Raw genomic sequence first — 24069 nt, 5'->3', positions numbered from 1 at the left:
CCTCCTCCAATTTTCATATCTAGGAGGGAAGCAATCTCAAAATTTTTAGTTGCAGGTAAATCCACACAAAAACTAAGACTTGATCGTGAAGTCCTCTTCAACCTGAGATCTTCTAAGAATCAGTTCACCTTTTATTAGTTCCTCTTTTAAGACTTGACTCCTCTCCCTAGCAGTATAGGGGGAGAAGGTGGGTATAGATGAGACCAAATTCAGGCAAAGAAAAATGGAAGACCATTACTAATAAATTTTGCATCCTGGGAGTCAAGATGTAAACTGTAAAACCATTGTAGGATATTCAAAAGCAATCTCAAACCTGGGTGTCTAAAAGACCTCCTAAGATTAATTTGGTTGTTATTAACTTGAGGAACAGGTGGTGGAGGTGGATCTAGAAATAACCCTGAAGTAACTCGGCATACAGATGCTTGCCTTTTCTCCTATAGTGTTCCATCAGGCCTTTTATGAAGACTTAAACTTGACCTGGGTAGTGACAGGGTACCTACAATTAAGTCATCCGTATCCCTAGACTTATAGCTGTGCTGTACCACCAGAGGGCACACACATATAATTGACGATCCCTAACTGGAATGAAACGTATCCACATTCATAGAACTAGGTACCTAGATTCTTTCTCTCCCCTTAACCCAGAGAAGGAATGATTCAAACAATCAACTGTGAAATTCAAAATTTCCAAGAAGAGTATTCAGGTTGAAAAGTCATAACAATCATGCAGAGTCATTTTAAGGCATTTCTATTCAACGATGCATACCAGACTACCTTCACTTACAGTTCCCCAAATGGCCAAATATTTGGCCTAACAAAAAAATCATATTCCAAGGTCTTTAAAAATCCTGTGGAACTCTTCAAAAACCCTATGTCCTGTCCAATATCCAGTTTGAATTATGCTGCACAGTGTATGCTGCTTCTCCTGTAATTTGAGTACATTAGTTTTCTTATTTCTTGCCCTACCTACATAAAGAAGGTGCAGGCTGGCACATGTGATATGTTGCATTCTCTGTCAGGTGGCACATGGCTATTGGACTTTAAACATACTGTCATCAATCACTTCCTTTTTGAATAGCTGGATCTATATACAGCATACATTTGACTATTATTATGCCATTTAGGACCGTGCAAAATATTTTGAAGTCATATAAAATATAAATTAACTGAAAATTTAGTAACCAACTACATATAGCAATCAGAGCAAATAAGAAAATACCAATGAATGTTAATACATTTCCATGCCTTACAAATCACTAATTTTTTTTTTTAAAGATATACTGAAAAGACATTTTACAGAAAGGAAATCTTTAGTTGCTAAATTTAATAGTTGCTATCTTAACAAAAGGCTTTACTTGTGACAAATAGAACTGATACACAGGAGATAAGTTTTTGAAAGTCATTATGAAACTACTGATTACTGATAGTCTGGCACTAAAATGAAATGATAGTCACTGTATGCAAACAAGCCTTCTGAACTAAATATTAATAGAAAGATCTATATACCTCTTCAGTGGCCTATTTATAAGGAGGAGTCTTGCTGGCACAGCTCCTGAATTTAACTTCTGCATAAGTTTTCTGTATCCAGGATACTCCAGACAGAATATAACTTCAGTTTAGAACATATACTTGTGAAGTGTCTTACATGTACACTGATATCTCAACACCAGTATTCTGCCTAATGAAGAGATCATAAATGTCTTTGTTCTTTTACTTAAGGCAGGTAAATAAATGCCAGTCTGACTTTGTCTGTTTAAGGATACACACAATTAAATGAAGATGCAATTTTATATTTGAATAGTAGATGCTAGACATCTACTGTGTGATGAAAATAAGAATTATTAATCATGTTTATGTCAATTTCTACATTTCACTTCACAAAAAATACAAATTGGAAGTAAAAACCCATTCAAACAAGGGAAAAAACCAAATCATTTATATGAGTATGGTGATGTTTGTATCTGATTAGATGTCAAAGCATGAAGAACTAAACAGTTTTGGTTCTCGTCCTCGAAGAAGATACCCTACAATTAAGACAGGCATAAAGAAGAGAGATATGGAAAGGACTGTGTATGAAGACTGATTAAATAGAGTAAGACTGTTCAGTCTAGAAAAGTGATCACAAAGGGGAGATGCAATGGAACTCAATGAAAACATGAATAAACAAACAAAAAAAAACCAACCCAAATTTACCTAGGGAACTATTTTCACTATTTGCTAATAAATAAACAAACAAGCAAAAGCAGATTGGATTCTTGGTTTGCTGGAATTTTTGGTTTGGGTGTTTTGGTTTGGGGTGGGGTGTGGTCATAACCTTTAGTACATAGTACAACTGCTCAGAAAAGAATATTGAGTCTACTTAAATAAAAATCAATTGCATAAATTCACTGAAAAGAAGTATCTATGCAGGACCATCAAATGCAAAGATATCATCACCTTTGCATCAGAAATTCTGTTAGCCACAAATTACTGGAGGTAGATCAATAACCTGAGGGAGAATCATTTATCCCTTATTCTCGTTTTGGGTTTTGTTTTTTTTTTTCTTTTGCAATCTGCTCTTGTCGTCCAGCATTATGTGACACTAAGCTAGAAAGGTCTTTGGTCTGACCTGGCATGGTGCTGCTTACCATGGGAGAAGGAGAGAAGGACCATAGATTATTACAGCAACATCTCAGCGCTTTTTTCCACTCTTCTATTGATAGACACATTCTTCTTTCATTATTGTATTAAAACCACGAATGGAGACAGTACTAAAACAACAAACAAGGACACTACTTACAAATTATTAATCTTGACTTGCATAAATATGATATTCAGAATATAGGTATTTGGTATTTAGAATATGCGTGCAGTATGATATTCACTGAATGGAGGGACCACTGGGAGCACCTACGGACACTAATGAGCTACAGCTGAAGTGCAAAGATGCAGAATTGTTCTGGGCACGTGTGTTGTAGAAGGAAGTTCATACAATGGAGTAGGTTGCTTTCCTGAAGGATGAATGTGGAGTCTCTAACTTGCGATTTTTATGGAGGAAATAATCCTAAAATAGGTGCCTGGCTCAAATAAATCTCTCATTCTCAACCCATTGCCTACCCTCCTCTTTATCACAAGAGAGACTTATCTACAACAATAATTCCCTAATAGCTATAACAATAAAATATATTTACATTTATCCAACACACTACAGTATTCAGCCTTGCTGAAGCCTTCCTTAAATCATAAATGCACAGGCTTAGATTAATAAACTATTTAATTTACTTGCCAATACTTACCAAAACTCTGGAACGAAAAAAAAAGGGTGCTAGAAAACATGAGCTTAAAGAACCTAAAAATTGTTCATAAGTTTTGTAACTGTTTTATAAGAAAGAATTTTTATTCAGAATAAAGGATAAATGCTGTCCTTTTAATTATCTACATTTGTCTCTGGGACAAGAACATGAGGTATATAATATAGAAGATTCTTTTAATATAGAGGACAGATGGCAACTTCACTCCTGGGACTTCCTTAGGCTGCCCCAGAAAAAAAAAACACAACCCAAAACAAAACAAAACCAACACCAAAATCCCCATAATTTTAAAAGGCTTTGAGAATTCTCAAAGGAATACTAGTCTGGATACAGGAAAGCTGGACTGCCTTGTTTGCAAAGCAAACGAGAAAACATTTCAGGAATGTACAGAAACTCCTTAGGATTACAATGTATAAAATTAACTTAAAGAATACATTTCCCTATCATCTAACCAGACAAATATAGAATTCATTCACACACTTTCAACTTTCACTTTGTTCTTTATACATAAATCTGCTGAAAGAAACCTTTTTGGAAACAAAATTATGTTAGCAGAATTTATGACGATCTAATATGTAAATGCAGTATGGCAGGTAGGTATGCTTAGGAAAGATGTTATTTGCTTGTTTTGCAACAGAAAAACATTTCTATAAAGTAATAAACCAAAAGCAGACTTCAAAATCCTTTAAAAAAGCACTTCTTGTCTAAAATCATACATGCATCCATAGACACATGTGGCATTTCACAGGCATGTTTCATACCTCACATGCAGGGTGTTAATATCCTAAGCTGTGAATCAACACTTTCTCCTTGAGTGTTAATACTATTAATGTCCTGCTGGCTAAACAGCCGGAACCAAACCAGTGTTCTAAACTGCCTCTGACAACAGTTAGCCTTCCTACCCTTGGTTTTCAGCACAGTAAAACCATTTACTTTTGATAATAATAAATTTCTCATGAAAAAAAAAGTTTGAATAAAAGAAGAGTTTAATGTTGTTTTAAGAAAAGTGGCAGAAATACTCCTCGCAATAGCATTAATTGAATATTCTGCAATTGCAGAATAACATTATTATTACTGAGGGTTTACTCTTCTGTAAAAAAGATTGACTAAATCATGCTCATCTCCATTGCTGGTGTTTTGGGTCACAAATGATAATTTCCATCTCTCCCAGTTTTCTTTACATTGGTTTAAAAAGCACAGAACAATAAGTTTCATATTTTTTTTTACTTAAGCCTTTAAATGTAAAGAATGAAATAATGCAAATGTTTTCCCCCGTTCAATTTAGACCAAAGTTTCAAAACAGCAGTATTTTATATTGCATGAAGTGCCCTTTAAATAATTAAACCATTCAGCTCCATGCCTAAGTTAAAAAATATATAGAACAAGCACAGCCATCAATACAGGATTTACCCCTCTCTGAATTAATCCAATTATTCAAATGTCAGTTATAACTGTCAGAGAGCAGCTCCTTGGGCTGGACCAAACTGTTAAAAATTAAAACTGTTTTACCTCGTTTAGTCTCTCTGCCTTTTTAATGTAAAATCCATGGTCTTGACAAAAAGTTGTGGGATTTGACACCCAATGCAACACAACCCTATTTCTGTCATACATGCATAATTCACTTTGGAAATTTGCACTTGCTTTAAAATATTACTAAAATATACATGTAACGTATGCTAATTTAGCGGCACTGGCTTGTAAGCTCCAGCCACTAGGTTATATGTAAACTTTGCCAAGTGCATACACTGTACATAAAGGGATTATAAATGAAAGAAAAGATCACTGTCCCTAGCTCTCAGTTTCCAGCCTTGGCCAAACTGACAGCCCCAAATCCCAGCAACATCTAACATGCCCTTCCTGTGGAGAAGACAGCCTGTTCTCAGAGTCTTAATTACATCCCAGCTGACTGCCCAGCGTTGCCAAAATCAGGCAACAAACGATGCACCTTCACTTGCAATATGGTCTGCTAAACAGACTCCCAGTCACACAGAAAGAAACTTTCACAACAAGGAGAAATAAAGGGACAAGCTAGAGAGTGAGGGGGAGGGCAAGCAGCAATCAAGACAAGGAAAAAACCTCTTCCCAGACTCCTGAGGGACCAGTGAGCAGGAGCATGTAACAAACACGGCTATCCCTTGCTCAAAACAAACTCACAGCCCAAGGTGCCTCACGCCAAGGACTGCTGTTCTCCAAGATGGGCCACTGTAACTAAGACTCGATAGATTAATGATTGTTAAGGAAGGCTAACCAACCCCTCACTGCTCAGGCCATTATAATTACAGAAGAACAGCATGCCGCATTCTGCAATCGCAAATGGTATCATATGTTTTCCTGGCTGGCTTGCAGGAGGAGCTTTATTTACAGAGATGAAATACGAGAGCTGCAGACTTAAAGCAACAGAATTTTAAAGTTATCAGAATTACATGTGCTTGTGGATACCCACAGAACAAAGTTACCCTGAGATCTGTTTTAGCTTGCAGATCTACGAAGATCAAAGTCTCCGTGAGGGAAAATACTCACCTGAGCTATCCAAGCCCCATGGTTACACAGAAAATATTTGCAACATGGAAAAAGTTGTATTCTCTTAATGAAACAAATTCAACTTTAATAGAAGTGCTAATAAAGCAAATACTTTTACTAAGACTACATGACTTTTTTAAGATTACAGTTACTACCTTTTAATATAAGCCTATTAAGGAAAATTCTTTAAAACACAGGATAATTTTCATCAATACCTCAAAGGCAGAAAAATTTAGCTGAATTCAGAAGGCTGCGCTCAATAAGAAGTAACAATCCTGTTCTGGCACAGAAGAATGTTAATTATTCTTACATTTTAATATTCAGCCCTGAAACCTATTAAATAGGATGCAGCTTGCCTATTAAGACATGGCTTAGCATCTGATGCTTTGTAGAACCACAGAATCACAGAATGGTTGTCAAAGTTTATATGGAAGAATTACAAGCATTTACTAATTCTTGCATATACTTACTGCTCAGTGTTGGCATTCTCTTTTCCACATGTGAAAACTATGGCAACATGACCAGAGCCAAAACTGGAAGAAGGGTTACTATTGATTGAGGTGACATAAAGCTACTAACACAGTCTGTGAAGAAATAATGTTATTTATTACTTAGCTTTTCTGTTCTGCTATAATAGGGACCATACAAGACTAATCTTTAGATTAGATGTATGTGCACGCAATCCTCCTCCTGGATCTGCTGATTAAGGCCTTTTGGGCCTTAATAAAAGCACTGAAAGGCCTCCTCACCATATTAGCAATCACAGTATAGAATTGTTGTCCTGAAGATGGTTCTAAAAGATTGAATGCAAATATTTACAAGCAAGTATGAATCATCAGAAATTTACTTGGAGAGATTTAAATTCAGATAGATTCATTTATTGCATTCTAAGGTTATTCTAGGTTCAAGGCTTCTTGGGTGAAGACGGCATTAATTCACAGGTGAAAGAACTCCCCTCCCAAACAGAAGCATTTGTATTCTTACCCAAGTCCTACCTATGTAAGTTAACCATACTTTTGCTTTACTTCTGATTTGCTGTCCCTCTCACAAGATATGGAAGCATTTTTCCTTCTTTTTTTTTTTCACTTCCCTATCGTCTTTTACTTAAATCTTACTTCTACTCATTACAGATGTTCTTTTTTTTTTTTTTTAATATTATTTGAAGCAGAAAATATATTAACAAATTCTTTTTCAGATATTTTGGTGAATTGTGTTTTCAAACCTATGGACCTGGCTGCAGCAGCCTCTCTACAGGAAGATGGAGTGAAAGACCCAAGAGGTGACCTAACTTTGCAGGTAGGTGACCATTTAAAAGACTGCAAAAAAAAAAAAAATCAGCTTTTCAGTGTAATAAATATCTACAAAAAAATTTCACTCCACAGTTCCAGCCCTTTCTCCTGAGACACGAAGACTAGAAGACTTAGGCAGTCACACAAGGGACTATACACTGTAGCTTTTACAGTAATATCATAAATCCCCTGTGATCCTGATAATTGTATTAAGTGGTGCTTTATTTTGCAGATCTTGTGGCATGACTTTATTTTTTAATGCAGTGTAAGAAATAACAGACGGTGCCTTTTTTTTTTTTTTTTTTTGCTTGTTTTTGTTGGTTGGTTTGGTTTTAAAAACAGACCCCTGAAAGGTAAAAGAAAATCCTTCCCTATACATATTTTTATACTCATGAAATAGATTCCAACTACCTTAGAAGAAGTGAAGAACAGCAGGTTAAAAAAACCCCAAAACCAAAATAGTGAATACACCACAATATACTAACTACCCTTCCAAAAGTATAATAGACATGCAAGCAACTGAAGAATGATTTGCCGCCCCGTATTTATGTCTCGTCTTGAGTATATACCGTTGGAAACATCCACTTTTTTTTCCCTAAAACATGGTGCTACATACTTTTATCTCCGCATGTGCTGCTCTTTACATAACGGAGTAAAAAAATTCAACTCACATAACCTTCTTAAATCTTCTGAATACCAAAACAACAGGGCTTTTTTTTTTCCCCAAATTTCTCATGGAATAGAGCATGATTCATGACCCAAGCTGGTGAAAAAGTTTGCCTCACAATAAGGCGCTTCTGGAGCACAGAATTGTGTGTTATCCATCGATCATCCCTCCTGCTATTAACTCTGGTGAGTCAGGCTCTGGGGTGTAGTGTGGGAACAGTGCTCCAAGTGGGATGCAATGGCTGGTTTACAGCAAAGTTTCATCCTGGCAGCTGTGGAAGACATTTTTATTGGAGAGCTGCACTGGTAAGAACAGCACGGGACTGGAGTCCACTATACATAGATATGGATTTTGTCAAACATATTGAATTCTGTGGAAGTTGAGGGCAAAAAAGCATGTATATGAACTAAAGAACAAGTTTTCAAAGAATTTATTATTGTAGATTACAATGGTAGATTATAATTATATGAGTAAAGGGGCAAAACAGGGAAGGGGAGGCAGAAGGATGACGTTGTAGTAATATTATCACAACACAGAAATAACATTAAGGAAATAAATGTAAATGTATGACTGGCAGATAACTGCCTACTTTCATACTCGAATGCTAGGTAAATATTTATTGGTTTTAGAATTGGATTTAGAATTGGATTTAGGATTAGATTGGATTTAGAAAAGATTTAGAAAAGTTTGGACTATTAGTTATACAGATACATATTTTCTTTAGATTTACAAATAAGGATACATGTATTTTTCTCCTTCATTTGTCTCTGGCTGTTGCCACTGGTGTTGAATACCTTGGTGCTGTGAACGTTAATTTGTAGAATATTCTACTTATGTGAAGAGCCCTAAAGATCTGCCTACAATGTCTGCTTAAAACAGAGTAAATTCTGCACAACCTAAGACAGATTTTGCACCAACTAGACAAAACAAACTGATAGTTTATTTCTTTGAATGATGAACTGTATGAATTTCTGAATACACTCCACTAAACTTACTGCAGTTTCACAGCCCCACATCATTCAGCTGGAAGCCCACTGACTCAGTGGGCACAATGAGGACTCAAACATTGCACTGGGGGTGCAAATGCATAGGCATTAAAAGATGTGAGGAAATAAGAAACTATAATGACAAAGTGAAGGATTTTGAGACCTTCCTGGACGTGTAGGTCTCTTCCGCATATTGTGTAGATAGGCACATAGCTTTCTGCTGAGTCACTCTGAAGTTCAGTATTAATCTCTCTTGCAAAAATATAAAAAGGAAAAAAACCAGCCATATCCAATGTTTTTCTGGCACGAAAATTAAAACCGGTCATGACCCACCTGCTTCAAGAAAACCAACCCTAAGTGACCAAAAACCCTATTTCAAAAACAAAACAGTATTTCTGTTGGCTGCTGTTAATTGTAAAGGGCAAACTCTAAAAGCAGTGGGCAGATAACACTTAGCAATCAGCAGAAGCTCTCTATATGTGGTAGGAATAGTATTTGCGAACAGAAAAGCAATGAACAATTTTATAAAGCAAAATAAACTGCATCAGATACACTACCAGTCATACAGGAAAGATGTGAATTAGATAACTCATGGTTATCAACTACCTCCAGGGCTAAAAATTAATCACAGTATTGTTTCGTTCAGCAGATGCAGGAAGCCATTAAAAGCAAGCTTAAAAATACTCTTTTATATAAGGAAATTTATACTACAGCTTTCAGGTATCACTTAGAATCAACATAATACTTCTACCACTGATCTGTCTGGAAAGAAACCCAACTTGAACTTTTTTTAAAAACCCTTTTCACAGAAAAAGAAAAAGCTCTTTAACCAGCTATGATTAACCAATTATATCATCATCCAAATGTCCTGAGTTCGGAAATTGCATCCATTGATTTAGCTCAACAAATTGCAGTGGCAGGCTCTAGTGGCATTATCACTTGCTTTTAGCAGAAGAAGTAAAGAAAGTATCTCTATGGTGGAAGGGAGAGAGTGTTTAGGTGTTTTAAGAAATGATCTTCCTTCCAACCCTGCAAGAAAAATTATGCTAAATTATAGTTCCTAGGGTCATTATTTATATCCTTATTAGTACACTGTACAGAGAAGTCAGAAATGTCCAAACCATACCTCTCTCAGACCTGGAAATAAGGAACACAACCTAGTGATGATGACAGTGGCGAACTTCTCTAAGTTCACTAGGAATCAAAAGCATTATAAACATCACCTGTTAATTATAAGCTTTTAAAATGAACCATGTAACTAGCTACTGAGAGTTCCTAAAGAGCAGGAAGAGAACTGTTGGGTTTTGTTCTGGTGTGGGTTGTTGTTGTTGTTGTTTGGTTTTTGTTTTGAGTTTTTTTTTTCCCTTGCTGTTCACTTTTAGATGATCAACGCTAACATCCCATAGGAGCTTCACAATACTGGAAGTACAGGCCTAAAAATATGTAACAGGAAGTGGTACAGAGCCTTGAGCTAACATCACATTTAGTGTATACAGCTTCTTGAACCCAAGACAGCAGCTCTGCATGCAACCTTACTATGTAAGGTAAATACTCAAGAGTGTACCGAGTTGTTCAGAAACAAGAAAGACAAATGGACTGACCACTGTTTATACATCCATAGACTGAAAGTACTGGACACTAATGGGTTTCTTTCTGTTTAGCAGAGAAAATTATAGTAAGAACTAGGGACTGAAAGATTGCTGAAGCCAAGCATTCAAATAGAAAATAGAACTTTTAAATTGTGAGGCTGATTAACAATTGAATTAAATTCCACAGAAGTGGTAGATTCTCAATTTCCCACTGTCCTCAGGCCAATGGACACCATTCTGAAAGGTGCATTTAAACCTAAAGACAAATCATTGGATGCAATACAGGGACAGCCAAGTGAAATGTAACGTCTTGTGTTATACAGGAGGTCAAACTAGATGATCTAATGGTCCCTTCTGGCCTTAAACTCTATGAATCACAGAAAAAGAACACAGAACAAATACAGGAGATGGAAAATAAACTAGAAATCTGTTTTTTTTAAATGTTTGTTCCTTCAAACAGAACTGAATTCTACTCTCTAATTTGAGCCCTCTTAATTTTACCAACAGCATGCGATTTTTTTGATGTCCTCCTTGGAAATGTACTAAATTTTAATTCAAAGTATTTGTTTAAATTAGGAGTGGATAAAATCACAAAGGCCAAATTTACTTTCATCACTAAAAGGTATAGACTTAAAAATGGCATTCCTTTCAGATCAAGGAAATACATCCTCTTACGATAGTATGCTATTAGTGCAATCCTTGAATCCAGCTCTGAACATCCACTGAAATGTGCTTTTGAAGAATGCACAAGATGAATGTCATATTCACTCAGCATCCATAAATCAACTTGAATAATTTAATACCTGTTGAAACTTCCCTCCAATTTATTATATGAAATAATAACATAAGAAGTAATTACAATAAAGAAAAAGTTCAGGTACAACAGCATTAGTTCAACATCTAGGATCAAGTGTCAGCAGAGATTAACAAATTTCATTCATTTTATCTCCAGTATTGGAGACATGCTGCTCCTAGCTTTAACAGTCAGGAATGTCTGTTAGTTAAATGACTTTGTAAAGGCAGTCAAGTGAGGGCAGACAGCGACAGTTTAATTATGGAGCTTGCTATAACTCTATCTGGGAGCTGTAGGCACTGGACTAGAACAAGTGTAAAATGGCACTCAATACTGACTAGCAACCCCTGCCCCCCAGTCAACAAAATCCCTCCAACACAAAAAAAAACCAGAAAGATACTTTTCATGGCAGGTTCTCTCATTTATTCTGGCGTCAGGTTGGCTACAGGTGAACAGGAGCAACATAACTGCTGCAGCAGAAGAAAGGTGAGGTTAAGAGAGCAATCATTTATCTTGTATTGATTTCTGGACACTATGTCCTAGATACGTTCCAAGATAGAATGACAGCTTTCTCTTTTGTGTCAGTAAGAGAAGAAAATGACTAGCACCAGTACCCATTGTTTTCCTATCATATTTCCTTTTAGAAACATGCCACACTTAGATTTTTATCCAGACAAGGAAATCCAAACAAGTTTATCACAGAAAAGGAGGGTTAGGGGATGGTTAATCAGCCATTTGTCTTTGCTGCTGGGTAGCTGGGAGTCAAAGGGTCAAAACCAAGCACAAATGGACCATTTGGTTTTATCTCAGGTAACCCTACATCTCTGGTAATTGAACCCATTTCACTCGGTCGGAGTTCCTGTCACTCATATTCAATGTCTGTCATTACTGAGAAATGCTCACGACATATTACACTGACAGAACCACCACTGTAAGACTAGAAAGAAGGCCCAGGTACCGGAAGGAGAAGACAATGGAAGCTTCTTTCAGAGCAGCGATGTTTAACATTTTACATGCTGACATTGTGACTGTAACCACAACATAATGAAAGTCTAGCAAATCGAAGATTAAAAAGAAGAATAAATCCATAGTTTATCTGCTTCAGGGACTAGCAGGCAACATCAAAAATAAAACAAACTGGCAGCTCCAAGGTTACCTGCACATAACATTAAAACCCTTAGAAAAAGTTATATACTGTGCTATGTGTATAAACACACACACTTAATACTGGACCTAAATATAATACTGACTTTATTTCTGATAGGCTTTACAAATCTTACACCTCCCTTAACTTTATGGCATACAAATCCTTTTCTTTCTTCCACAGTTTCTTTACTTATAAGCTGTAAATAGTAACAGGAAGCATAATTTGCATACCCTCTGATATGCTGAAGACAAGGGAAAACACCCTAGCTTTTTAAAGCCTCCAAAATGCTCCTATACACAGAAATTCTAAATGCAAAAATGCCAAAGGTATTCTCCCACTTTTCAGCTTTATAGTCCTTACAAGTGATCCCATAATTATTTTTTTTTTTTCCACAGAGGTATTACTACACTTTGTTAGGGTCACCTCTGCTGTGTTTGACAGGCACATCACTTACCACCACCACACTGGACTTCATCAGACATATTCAAGCCAGCTTCTTTGGACCATACAAATTTTTGCCAGAATCTGTCTCAGTCCAGGGACTTAAAATTCTACAAATGTATGAGCTGCACATTAACATTCTATTAGCACATTCAATAGAAGAAACAGTGGATGGAAAGCTGAGTGACTTGGACTTGGAGATTGGGGGTGGGGGAAGCAACAAAAGACATTTCACTGTGATCTTAATGGCTTTAGCTCAGTTCTACCTTCTTTTCATCAGAATGTGGAAGTAAGGTATCTAACAAGTCATTTAACTGAATCTCTTCGAGTAACTGAAAATTGATTTCTCCATATTTAAAACTTCATTTCTAAGAACCATCTTTCAACTAAAAGCTACTAGATTCCCAAAACCCTTTGCTAGGTACCCAGTCCAAACATTAAGATTGTATTAGCTTCAATATAATATTTGTAGCAGTTTCTTGTACTGCTTTAGTGATGCCCAGACCAATGAGTGGAGAGAAATAATTTCTTTCCATCCTGAGTGCCCTGAATGAAAAATAAACAGGATTAAGTTGTTCCCCCAAATTTGGTGGAAGTCCACAATTTTAGCTGAGATTATTATATTAAACACTCATAGCTTCAAGCCTGAGGCAAATACCAAAGGAGCATCCATAGTGTCAACAGTTAGCTCCATACTAGGATTGTAATGAATTTCACACCGAATAATGGAAAAATATCCCTAAAACTAGATATATCACATTTTATGAAATAGGTTTTGATTAACATATAGGTTTAAACCAAATTTTTCCACAGCTTCACAGCTCTCATGCAATATGCATGTGATTAATTTTAAATAAGGAGTTGCTAGGAGTTGCTATCCAAGATCAATAAGGAACTTTAGCATTATTCACTATCAGCAAAAGAGATCTGAATGGCAAACAAAGTAATCTTAAACTATGAAATTGCTCCATGAAGTTCTGAGAATATATTGCCTGAAGTTCATAGAAGTTCTAATATTAAGTGAAGTACATTATTTCTAAAGCAACCATTATTTTCACTTTGAGAATAATCTGTATTTCACTGTGAAGTACATTCACACACAAAAAAATCTTAAATAGATTTAGAAACGAAAATTTGCAGCAGTAAAAGCAGTTAAGATGTCCAGTAAGAAATATATGGCAAAGAACAGCACAATAATTCAGCCATTAATAAATCTGGCACAATAACCATTAACTTGTCATAATGGAAGATTATATATCTCCAATCCCTCCATGCTGGATTTTTATACTATATTTATATGCTAAAAGCCTTCTTAGAAGCAGATGCCTCAGTTCAGAGCTCCAAAACCCTACCTGTATGTACCTCCTCTATTCAACTAGCTATTTTTGCCCATTGCCCTGCACTGAATACTGCTTAAAGCAGTGAGCAGGTTTTGGGGTGCAATGGCCAAAGAATAAAAATGAATGATATTCAGGTCTATAGCCTAGCAGGGGAAAATGTGTTGCAACAATTTTTCTAATGCTGAAATACCATTTCACCAAATGTTCCTGTCAAGGCATGGTTTAATTACCTTGGCACCCATGCTACTTATAATCACCTGTCATTAGCAACAATGCTTGCATCTGTTTACAAGTCTGTCAGAAATGCCAGCCCAGATGAAGTCTAACAATAAGACAACTTTTGCTAGCACTTGACCCCAGCTGTGGAAGGGCCATCTTAAAGTTATCTATCCCCAGAGTGAAACGCGTACAGTAACTAAAAGGTTCTTTATTAAAACTTTAGTTTATATTCCATTTGATTACTTTTATATAGAATTAGAGTGTTCTAAGCTAACAAAGCAATACAAGACGATTACCTATATTCTTTCAAAACTCTGGCGCTTTTTTTTTCCATTGGAGAGATTTTTGTGAAACCATTTCCAAATGTAGTTATCGAGAATGCAGTCCCTTTAACTGTTTATTTATTGATTAGCTGCTTTCCTCATACGTAACCTTAAACAGAGAACAAAGGACTAAATTCTAACTCAAAATCTAATTTTATAGGCAATATTACCTTTAAATATGGGAGTACAGCAAGCATGCCCATGAACATTTTAAAAAGCTAAGACTCATTAGGCAGTGACATTGTGAAAACTTCAGGTTTTGATGGGCTACAAGTTCAAATCTCATCTTCATCCTGACTCCAGAAACGTGCACTTTACGCCAGCTGCTTTAATATAACTGGTATTAATGGCCTTCTCAAAAAATTATGTGTTTTTAAGCTGTTTAATAAGATATCTGGTTTACAATTTTCTCCACACAAGGTATCTTTCTACTGAGGCAAATACTTCTACCCCCATGTCATTTATATGGATAAAGGACTGCTGTGGATTTTTACTGGAAGTTAGTAGTATTTTGGTCTTTGAACTCCATTTAGCAACTGAGAGCTGAAATTCATAGCAAAGATTTTCTTTATGAGAAGCAGAAGACAGAACACTAGATAATAATCTACTGCACAAAGAAATAAGTACTACAGTTTTTGACAGTGAGAAAAATATGCAATGTGTATTTTTGTGACGTGCATTTAAACTAGATGTTACTGTTTGTTATTTCATCTATTTTGATTCAAAGCTAGTTACACACAAGAAGGGTCCCATCCTCATATATACAGTCTAGTGGGGGACACATTCTCTAGATGCAGTTTGTCATGGCATTTTCCTGTATATTACATTCGTCTATTTCAAAGGTACTCAGCAACAAATAACGGCAACTTTTAAAACTCTTTCAAAACTTTCAACTGTGAAGAACTCTAATTTTATAGAATCATAGAATCATTAAGGTTGGAAAAGACCTCTAGGATCATCAAGTCCAACCATCAACCCAACATCACCAGGCCTTCTAAACCATGCCCAGAAGTGCCACATCTACATGTCTTTTAAATACCTCCAGGGATGGTGACTCCACCACCTCTCTGGGCAGCCTGTTCCAATGCCTGACTACTCACTCAGTAAATAAATTCTTCCTAATATCCAATCTAAACCTCCCCAAAATACTTGTTCCTATAGAACAAGTATCGGTACTTGTACCTATAGAACAAGTATCTTGCAACCATGAGGCTTCTCTCTTTTTCATTGTTATATATATTACAAAGTAATTCCATCCAGGAATTTCAAAGTGTTATATAAGGTAGGATGAATAGTCTGAACTATACTAAAAAGACCCTTCTGGAAGCACAGAGCAATTAAACCATTGCTCTGCATCTCAAGTTATTTATAATGAAGGACAAGGCAAGGCAAGACAAATTCTGAGTGATATTCTGGCAACCTCTGCTTACTAGAAGGACTTGTTATGTATCAATTCAGTATACACACCAGGAAATCAGGTATGCATGCACTTGCATGTTGGATGGTAGGGCAATAACATGCTATAATGAGGGGAAGAGCCTATTTTGATAGTTTTTATAATTCTATACCTAAGAATCCTGGAACAAAATAAACACATTTTCCATGTTTTTGTGCTATGCAACTCGAATGCTCACTGTCAGCTATTCTAACTATATGCAAATACCCATAGAACAAGTACACAAGTAAATTACGAAAGCAATTCTATGGCTCGGTCCTGCAAATCCCCTGCAGAACTTGCTCTTTAAAACCACAGTGTGCACTCAGAAGCAGTTTGAAGAATCAAAACTCTTAATGCATGTCAGCACTTTCAGGGCAATGCCCCACACATAACAGATGCACACTTGCCCTTTCCTTTATATAAGCACATGTATAGCATCGGTGGTATCATTGCATTCTAGCTCCTGTTTGAAGGACTAGAGATGGCTTTTTGTATACACTATTTCCAGAACGTTAAAGGACCTTCCATCAAGCTCTTCAGCTGGTGAATTGAGAGAGTTTACTGCACAAGTATTTTCACATCTTTATAATGTTGAAAATAAAAGCTTGCAGATGTTACAGAAACATGCAGCTATGCTGAGCACTACAATTTAAATGCACTTTCTATCCTTGTAAGACACATGAAACAAAGCCAAGAACTCTTTGGCTTCACATTCTAGTGAAATCCAAACTGTTCTGAATGACTATAAATGGTTACTGTTTGTCTTGGCTCCTACCTATATCAGATTCAGACTGAAGAATCTTAGTGAAGAAATTATAAGGGATAAAATGGATATTTCTGAATTACAAGACTGCAATTCCAGTGGCTCAGTATATCAGCTTTCTGTTTCATCTAAGTCTGCTGTAAAGAAAATTGTGGTATCTGACAACAAAGGATTGAAAACATTTACTTTCGTGAGCAAAAAGCTTCTTGCCTTGATTATTTTGAAGATTAAGCCACCCCCTCACCCCCCTCCCATCCCCAAAGAAAAAAAACAGATCAGGATTAGTTACATTTTGTTATTGACTCAAAGGGGTGTAGGTTACCAATCAAATGGTTACCAGCAGAATTTTTAAATGAAAAGATATATAACTGCAGTTAAATTAATCTAATGCTGAATTTTAATCCCAGAGTAACAAATGTGTTTTTCAAGTAACTTCTAGGTTTGTGCCATTAAAACTTAAGGGAAGCAAGTTCTGCCATTGTGTCTTCTGTTTGAGGGGGAGGCATAACACTTAGGACTGACAGTCTATCAGCACTTAAAACCAGCACCCTTTGTTTACTTTGTTTTTTTTTAATCTGATATTAATGACTTCTAGGCCAGATACCCAGGCCATGTGAATGACATGTTAGCCGTCAGCACTACTCGCATCCAGAGTGGAAGGAGAATGCAGAATCCGTAGGTATAAAACAGACCAGTATTACCGCTTTTGTTTCACTTTAAGTCAATGAGCAGAAACGGATTAACAAGTAGAAAGACATGATCTATGGCACACAGGATGCATGTCAGAATGAAAACTCCTTCCTCAAGGTTTGTACCAAAGCCATAACTGGTATCTGAATAAAAACCATCATAATCACAACTTCAGTTGAAACATAATGTCACAGTAATATTAACACTGATATACAAAGCTTCCTACAGCCACTACACAGTTTGTCGGATGGCGAGTAGAGCAAAATTTATGTGTGTGACAACCAGCAACCAGTCAGAAGTGTCTCAGAAACCAGGCCAATCAGTGCTGAGGATGCATGCTTCATGGCAATCCGGGGAAGTTGAGGCACCCACCCACCAAGGCAGCTATGATTGCTACCCTTACTCATCAATAACTGATTTCCTAGAAGTCTAAGATAAACATTGATAGAGCATTTGGCATTACATACACTGAGAGTCACAGTGGATGATGCACAGAGGACAAGACAGACACGGGTCATTTTCCTGCCTAAACTGGACTATAAATTCTACAGAATATGGACCATACAGCACTCTTCCAAATCCTCCCGCAGTCAGTACATGATCAAGAGCTTAAAATACACCACTATTCTTTTATTACAGATTACTACTTCTATTATACCATCTCATAATACATGATCGCTACAACTAGAAGAGAGATTCATTAATACCATATAATTCTTAAAATAAAAAAATGGAAAAGGATTAGGACCAAGGATGCATGAATGAGGGGAAGCAGTGAATGGAAAATTTCTGGGAAAAAATAAAAAAAACAACAACCAACCAAACAAAAAAAACCTTCCCCTTCATGCCTTTGTTGAAAGCCTTGAAATCTATGGGGAAAATATAAAGAAGTTCAACTTCTTTTTTTTTTTTTTTTTTTTGACTGAATCCTAAAACAATTTTCTGAGTGAAATTTCAAGTGTTACTACTGTTGTGTCATGTCTGCCAATCAAAATATTACCTATAGCTACCTCATACAATAGACTAGTTAGAAATTACAATTTCATGTCTGTAATTTCCCTCACCCGCCAATATTTGGGGATATATTAACATTCAGAATAAACAAATATAAGCAACAGCATCAGTGTACAATGGAGCTCCATATCTAAAACTAAATGCATTCAAAAGTTTGAACAAGATCACGAGAGGCAGTGCAAAGGAGAGGCCACATCTCCCAATGTTTTTACATACAATTAGCATACACAGCTTTTCCATGGGGAGTGGGAAGAGGTTTCTATACTCAACACACAGTACTGTAACACACAATATTCCTAGTTTACAAACTTATTAATAAAAATCCCATTATTAACTGCTGGAGCTTTTCCATTGTGTTTCCATTGTGTAGGCAATCCTAAGCCTACAAAAGCCGCCAGTCAGGTTCCAGGAGCCACGAGCATATATATGTGTGTGTGTATAAATATATACATAAAGCACATATATATATTATGTGCTTTATAGGGAAGGTTATCAAGCCTTTCTTAGCAGCTGTGTAATAAATGACAGTTGAGACACAAACACAGGTCTTTAAGAGCTAATGCTCTGAGGAAGATATGAAATATTAACAGACTTGAGATAAAACTGCTAATAACACTATCACTGTCCCTACCACCGTCCACTTCCTTCAAACATCACAAGTCTGAGCTCCATTAGGAACTCTGTCCTTAAGTATATGAAATTGTTATCCCTCTGGTTAGACAGAGGCTTACTAATTACTAATCATCAAAGACCATAAAAGTTATACCACTGCTAGAATGCCTCACTCTGAATGTGGCTTAGTTCCACGTATATAAACCTAGCATTTCCTCCTTTCACTCCATTATTCGATAGCAATTAAAGATAGGTTGTTATATGAGAATCACCCTATATTCCAAGCCACAATTTAAGGTGATGCACAGCTACCTGAAGTCTATGGATACTTCATCCCATGAGATGTATTCAACCACACAGGAAAAAAAAAAAATCCTTAACCTGTATTACTTGTAAAAGCTCATTATGTTCATGCTCTTCACTGTCCTGTAATTGAAATAATTATTACAAATAACTGTCCCCTAAAAGTAAGCTCGCAGATACAGAATTCAATTGTGAACCATCTGGTTTTAGTTTTCTACCTTCCAGCATTGGTGTTGATAGTGGTTTTACACTCTAAAATGAAGTTTTAAATAATTTTATCAATATACACTGCATTCAAGTAATGAGCGCTAAAAGTTTCAGCTTTCTAAGGTATTTTCATTTTAGAAAAGACAGATGACTCATGAAAGGTAAGTTAGCATATCTGCAATGAACATATTACCACAGTATAACATAGCACATAAAGCTTGCCACTTGCACCATTAGGTTTGCCACAATAAATGAGACATTGTATGTGATATATAGCACAGGAAAGAAACCACAGCTGTTTGTTTCTGTAGAGAAGTACATAGGTGCTCTGCACCTGAGTCTGCAAATATTTATTCAGTCCTTAACAGTGAGGTTGTGATGTTCAGAACAGCTACTGCTGAAAACCATTATCTATGGATAATTAACTATGTCAGGACACTGAGGTCCTAACATGAGGACTTCATAATTCCCCACTAAGGGAAAGACAGTACATTATTATAATATATTAGTAATATTTAACAACAGTATCATACTATTTGTGTTTTAATAATGAAGGCTGAACACCATAGCAAGGTTTAAATTATTTTTAGCTTCTGATGGTGCAGTTTAAGCCAGGCTTAACAAATTATCAGTTTTGGTTACTACTAAGCAATGTGATACACCAACAAACAAGGATGACATCTCATCAGAAAATGCTTTTATTTGTAAATAAAGCATTTGTGTCCTTGAAGGTTTAATTATTATTAATGTATTTTTTCTATAATTTTCCAGCTGAAATCTAAACTTTTTGGGAAGAAAAAAGAAATGAAAATAAAAATTTCTTATTTTTTACTTGACCAAAATAATTCACTTGAACTTTGGAAGCCCTTGTATTTTTTCCAAGCATTTTTAGAAACAGCTAGTAAAAAAATTTTTCATCACGCAATAAAAAGGCTTTTTGACACATGAAGACAAAAGCTTCAGGCCGTTTATTAAGACTACTTCCTACTGTGTTGGGCTTTGTTTTATCTCATAATTAAAATCACACCTGAGCTGGGCCATCTGTGAGAGTGTATTAAGTTTCTTACAAAACATGAAAATACTTTCATTTTTTCCATACAAACGCCAATAAATCTTGTAGGGTTTTTTTGTGTGACAGAGAAAAATAACATGCTTAAATAAAGGTCAGGCTTTGAGAAAAAAAAATGAGCAGGCAAAGAAAAGTATTTTTCTGTATTCATCACCAATTGCACCTCAGAATAATTGATAACATTTTAAACAGTTGTACACGTGAACATAAAAATGTAACCTTTCTTCTTTTGGTATTTGACAGTATGTTGTTTTCTTACAGTTTCTTTTGTAGAATAAAAATAAAAATCAGTAAAAGTTGAAGGATTAGTATTTTCCGTATCAGTTAGCAATTAAGAGTGTGCAGAAGAGGTCAGTCAGCACTTTTCAAGATCAGCAACTATGTTAGCATCCTAACACATATGCTTATAGGTTCTAGTGAGAAAAAAGAAAGGTTACATATTTCATAAATGTAGATAATTTATAAAGTTCAAGGGGGGGTTTTGATGTTGTTTTGGGGGATTATTTTGTTTGTTTTGTTTGGTTTATTTGTTTGATTTAAAACACTCTGAAGAGAGACCAAGACGATTTCCTTTTACACAAGGACATCGTGGAGAGAGAGAAACCCCTAAATATAGTCCGAATCTATGAAAGCAAGCAGATGTCTTTTCAAGAAAGTACTTCTGTGTGCATAGTTAAACCAAAGGACCAATGACAAGAGGACCTAAATTCGTGCTAGAAGTCATATATATACTTAACATAGCTTGCTTTGAACATGTGGAAATTTAAACAAGTAAGTGATTCTATTTGCTTTGTTGCGAGCTATATTCCTTCAAAGAGACTATACAAATCCTTGAAGTTATCTTGCATAATGCTTCTGCTGAGCCAGGAACCAAATACATATCAAACTTTTGCTTCTTATATCATGTAACTTTAATTACACAATTAAATTTGCATAGTATTTTGGTAGTCTAGCAATCCTACACAAAGTTTTAAAGTTTTCACCCAAGGAAAATTACAAAATAGCTATTTTACACATCGACAGCAAACAGATCAGAAGGCCCTAAGATGGCAGTGAAGAACAGTGATTTCCCATCTCAGAGTAACAAAAGAGCAAGGTATGGGAATATTGTGAAACAAAAGAAGTTATTTCACACAAAGTGTACTATATTAGAGTACAATAAGAGAGGTAAGCAGTATTGATAACTTGTTTTCATGGGTGAACTCAATGAGCAAATGGTCAACAGCATGCAGTGCTCCATTGATTTCACAAGATTCAACATATTCAGAGATCTTCCCATGTTACTGGAACTTATAATTAACTATTAAAAAGCAGAAAACTCGAAAAATAATTTTTCCACAATATTAAAAATTTCTATTTCTTTTCTTCATATATTTTGAAGCACCAAGCTTCAACACTGATCTGCACAAACTATCACTTATTTAAATCCCTTTGATATTTACTTATATTTGAACTACAAAATTAGTTTTCTTCTTAGAAATTCATCTGGCTGATAGTGTGTTTAACTGGCAAACATATTTAATTTGAGTTTGTGTTCTTTTAAATTACATCTTTTATAATAAAAAAGTCTAAATTCTGAGTGTCATAAATAAGACTCTAAAGCCATAAACCCACCCTTTTTTCCCAAACATTTTTCAGAATCTAATGACTATATAATACTAAGGCTATTTTGAAAATCCATTTTGTATTTGAGTTGAGGATCTAAAATAACATATTGAGTCATGTTAAGCAAGAAACAGAAACATTTTTTTATATGTGTCTGCCTGTGACAACTAAGCGGTCTGAATCCAACTCTTGTGTTGTCCCCTCCCCTGTTATTTTACAGCTACTTTAATCCATCTTCCTAAAAACCAAGTTTGCAATACTACATAGTTCAATCACTTTCCAAATGCAGTTCTTCCTACTGAAGCTGGCCAAGAGCCAAGGAACAAAAGCACTGTATTCTGAAAAAGATTTCTTATTCAATTGCACAAAAAAGATTCCGCATATTTAAGAGAACTACTTTGGTAATGACCATGCCAAATTACAAACCATAAAGACTTCTCCAATCAGATTTGTCTTTCTGCAGCAGTGTCACAACAAAAGTCTGAGATTCCATCAAAAGAAAATGCGAAGGATATTTACCAGGACCTGTGCCCACCTGTGCCCTGATTCTCTTCTCAGTTATGCTAACTTAAATCAAGAGTAACCCTCCTGAACTCAGTTCTACTGCAATGATATAAAATCAGTCTGAGAAGAAATTATGATGAAAATGATAATTTCACATGATTTTAAGCAAAATAAATGTTACATTTTTGGGTACTCAGAAGTCATCCCTTTAGAAACCAGTACGGGACATTATAATACGCACACTTGTATAGGTAGAGGAGGTTGGTGACAGGGAAAAAGTTAATCAAAAACTTAGTGAGAACTATACTACAGCAACCACAGATTCCTCCCAGTTGTGATTCTGCATCGTAACTGGGAAGTACCCCACAATGGAGGAATTGCCTTGGCAATACTGATGGATAATCTCTATACAGTAATTGACATCCTACAGTGTAGGAGATAATGACGTAGATGACCAGGTGAAGCAACCCTGCATTAACTGGTATATCCTAGCAACAGTTACAATTTTCCCACTCTCTCTTCTATGAGAGACAAGGACAGGATGAAGCCAAGAAGGTACTCTACTTCTGAGAAGCACCGCCTCTGGGTCTACTCCTGAGGCAATCCTGTTTTTACACCTCACTTTGCCCAAGGCTGTGCCTAATGCACAGCTTCCCTCTGAATAAACTAAACAAACAGAAATACAGGATTCTGGTCAGCTGAAACTTAGGATTTTCTTCTCTGAATACACTGAAATGTGTATTGTTGACTCTGGGAAAAGAATGGACCTCTAAAAGATATCACAAGGCACATTTACTGTAAATTCCAAGGGAAAAGCAGTAATGACGTACAACAGGAATGTACTAATTTGCACTATCTAATCAGCCTTTTTCCTCACTCTTTATAAACATACAAAAGGTCCAATTTACAAAGTCAGGTTTGTTTTGAAAAATTTTACTTCCCTGTATAATGAACGAACAAAAAATAATTAAAACTGAATTAAGACTGTCAAAACAAATGAACAATATATATTTTGATACATTATCCTTGCTGGTTTTTATTATTGTGTTTGTTCATTTTCTCCTCCATTGAATTCACAACATTTACTTATTCACAATGGGTCTGTACGTTCACATCTGCACAGTGGTTGCCTGTGGAAATGCATTAAGTATCAGCTTTCAGTGCTCCTTCTCATATGCCCTCCCAGCTGAAATGAGGTTAAGAAACAACACTGTAAACACAGAAGTCCTTTCGAAAGGTAATACAGTTGGCGGGGGTTGG

General features: G+C 35.9%; 1 protein-coding gene across 6 annotated transcripts in view; it reads right to left on the bottom strand.

Moving 5' to 3' along the window:
• The window catches only part of FTO (FTO alpha-ketoglutarate dependent dioxygenase), a 250253-nt gene that overhangs the window by 103593 nt on the left and 122591 nt on the right, over window positions 1–24069 (bottom strand). The window contains exon 9 of one of the 6 annotated variants that reach the window (XR_012662053.1): window positions 2628–2750. The exons of the other annotated variants lie outside the window; for them this stretch is intronic. The gene's annotated coding sequence lies outside the window, so the exon portion shown is untranslated. The remainder of the gene's footprint in view (window positions 1–2627; window positions 2751–24069) is intronic. 6 annotated transcript variants of the gene reach the window in all.

Source organism: Phalacrocorax aristotelis, chromosome 8 (assembly GCF_949628215.1).
Source record: "Phalacrocorax aristotelis chromosome 8, bGulAri2.1, whole genome shotgun sequence".
Lineage (NCBI taxonomy): Eukaryota > Metazoa > Chordata > Aves > Suliformes > Phalacrocoracidae > Phalacrocorax > Phalacrocorax aristotelis.
Note: the sequence above shows the minus strand (reverse complement) of the source record. Positions and strands in the feature narration are given on the sequence as shown.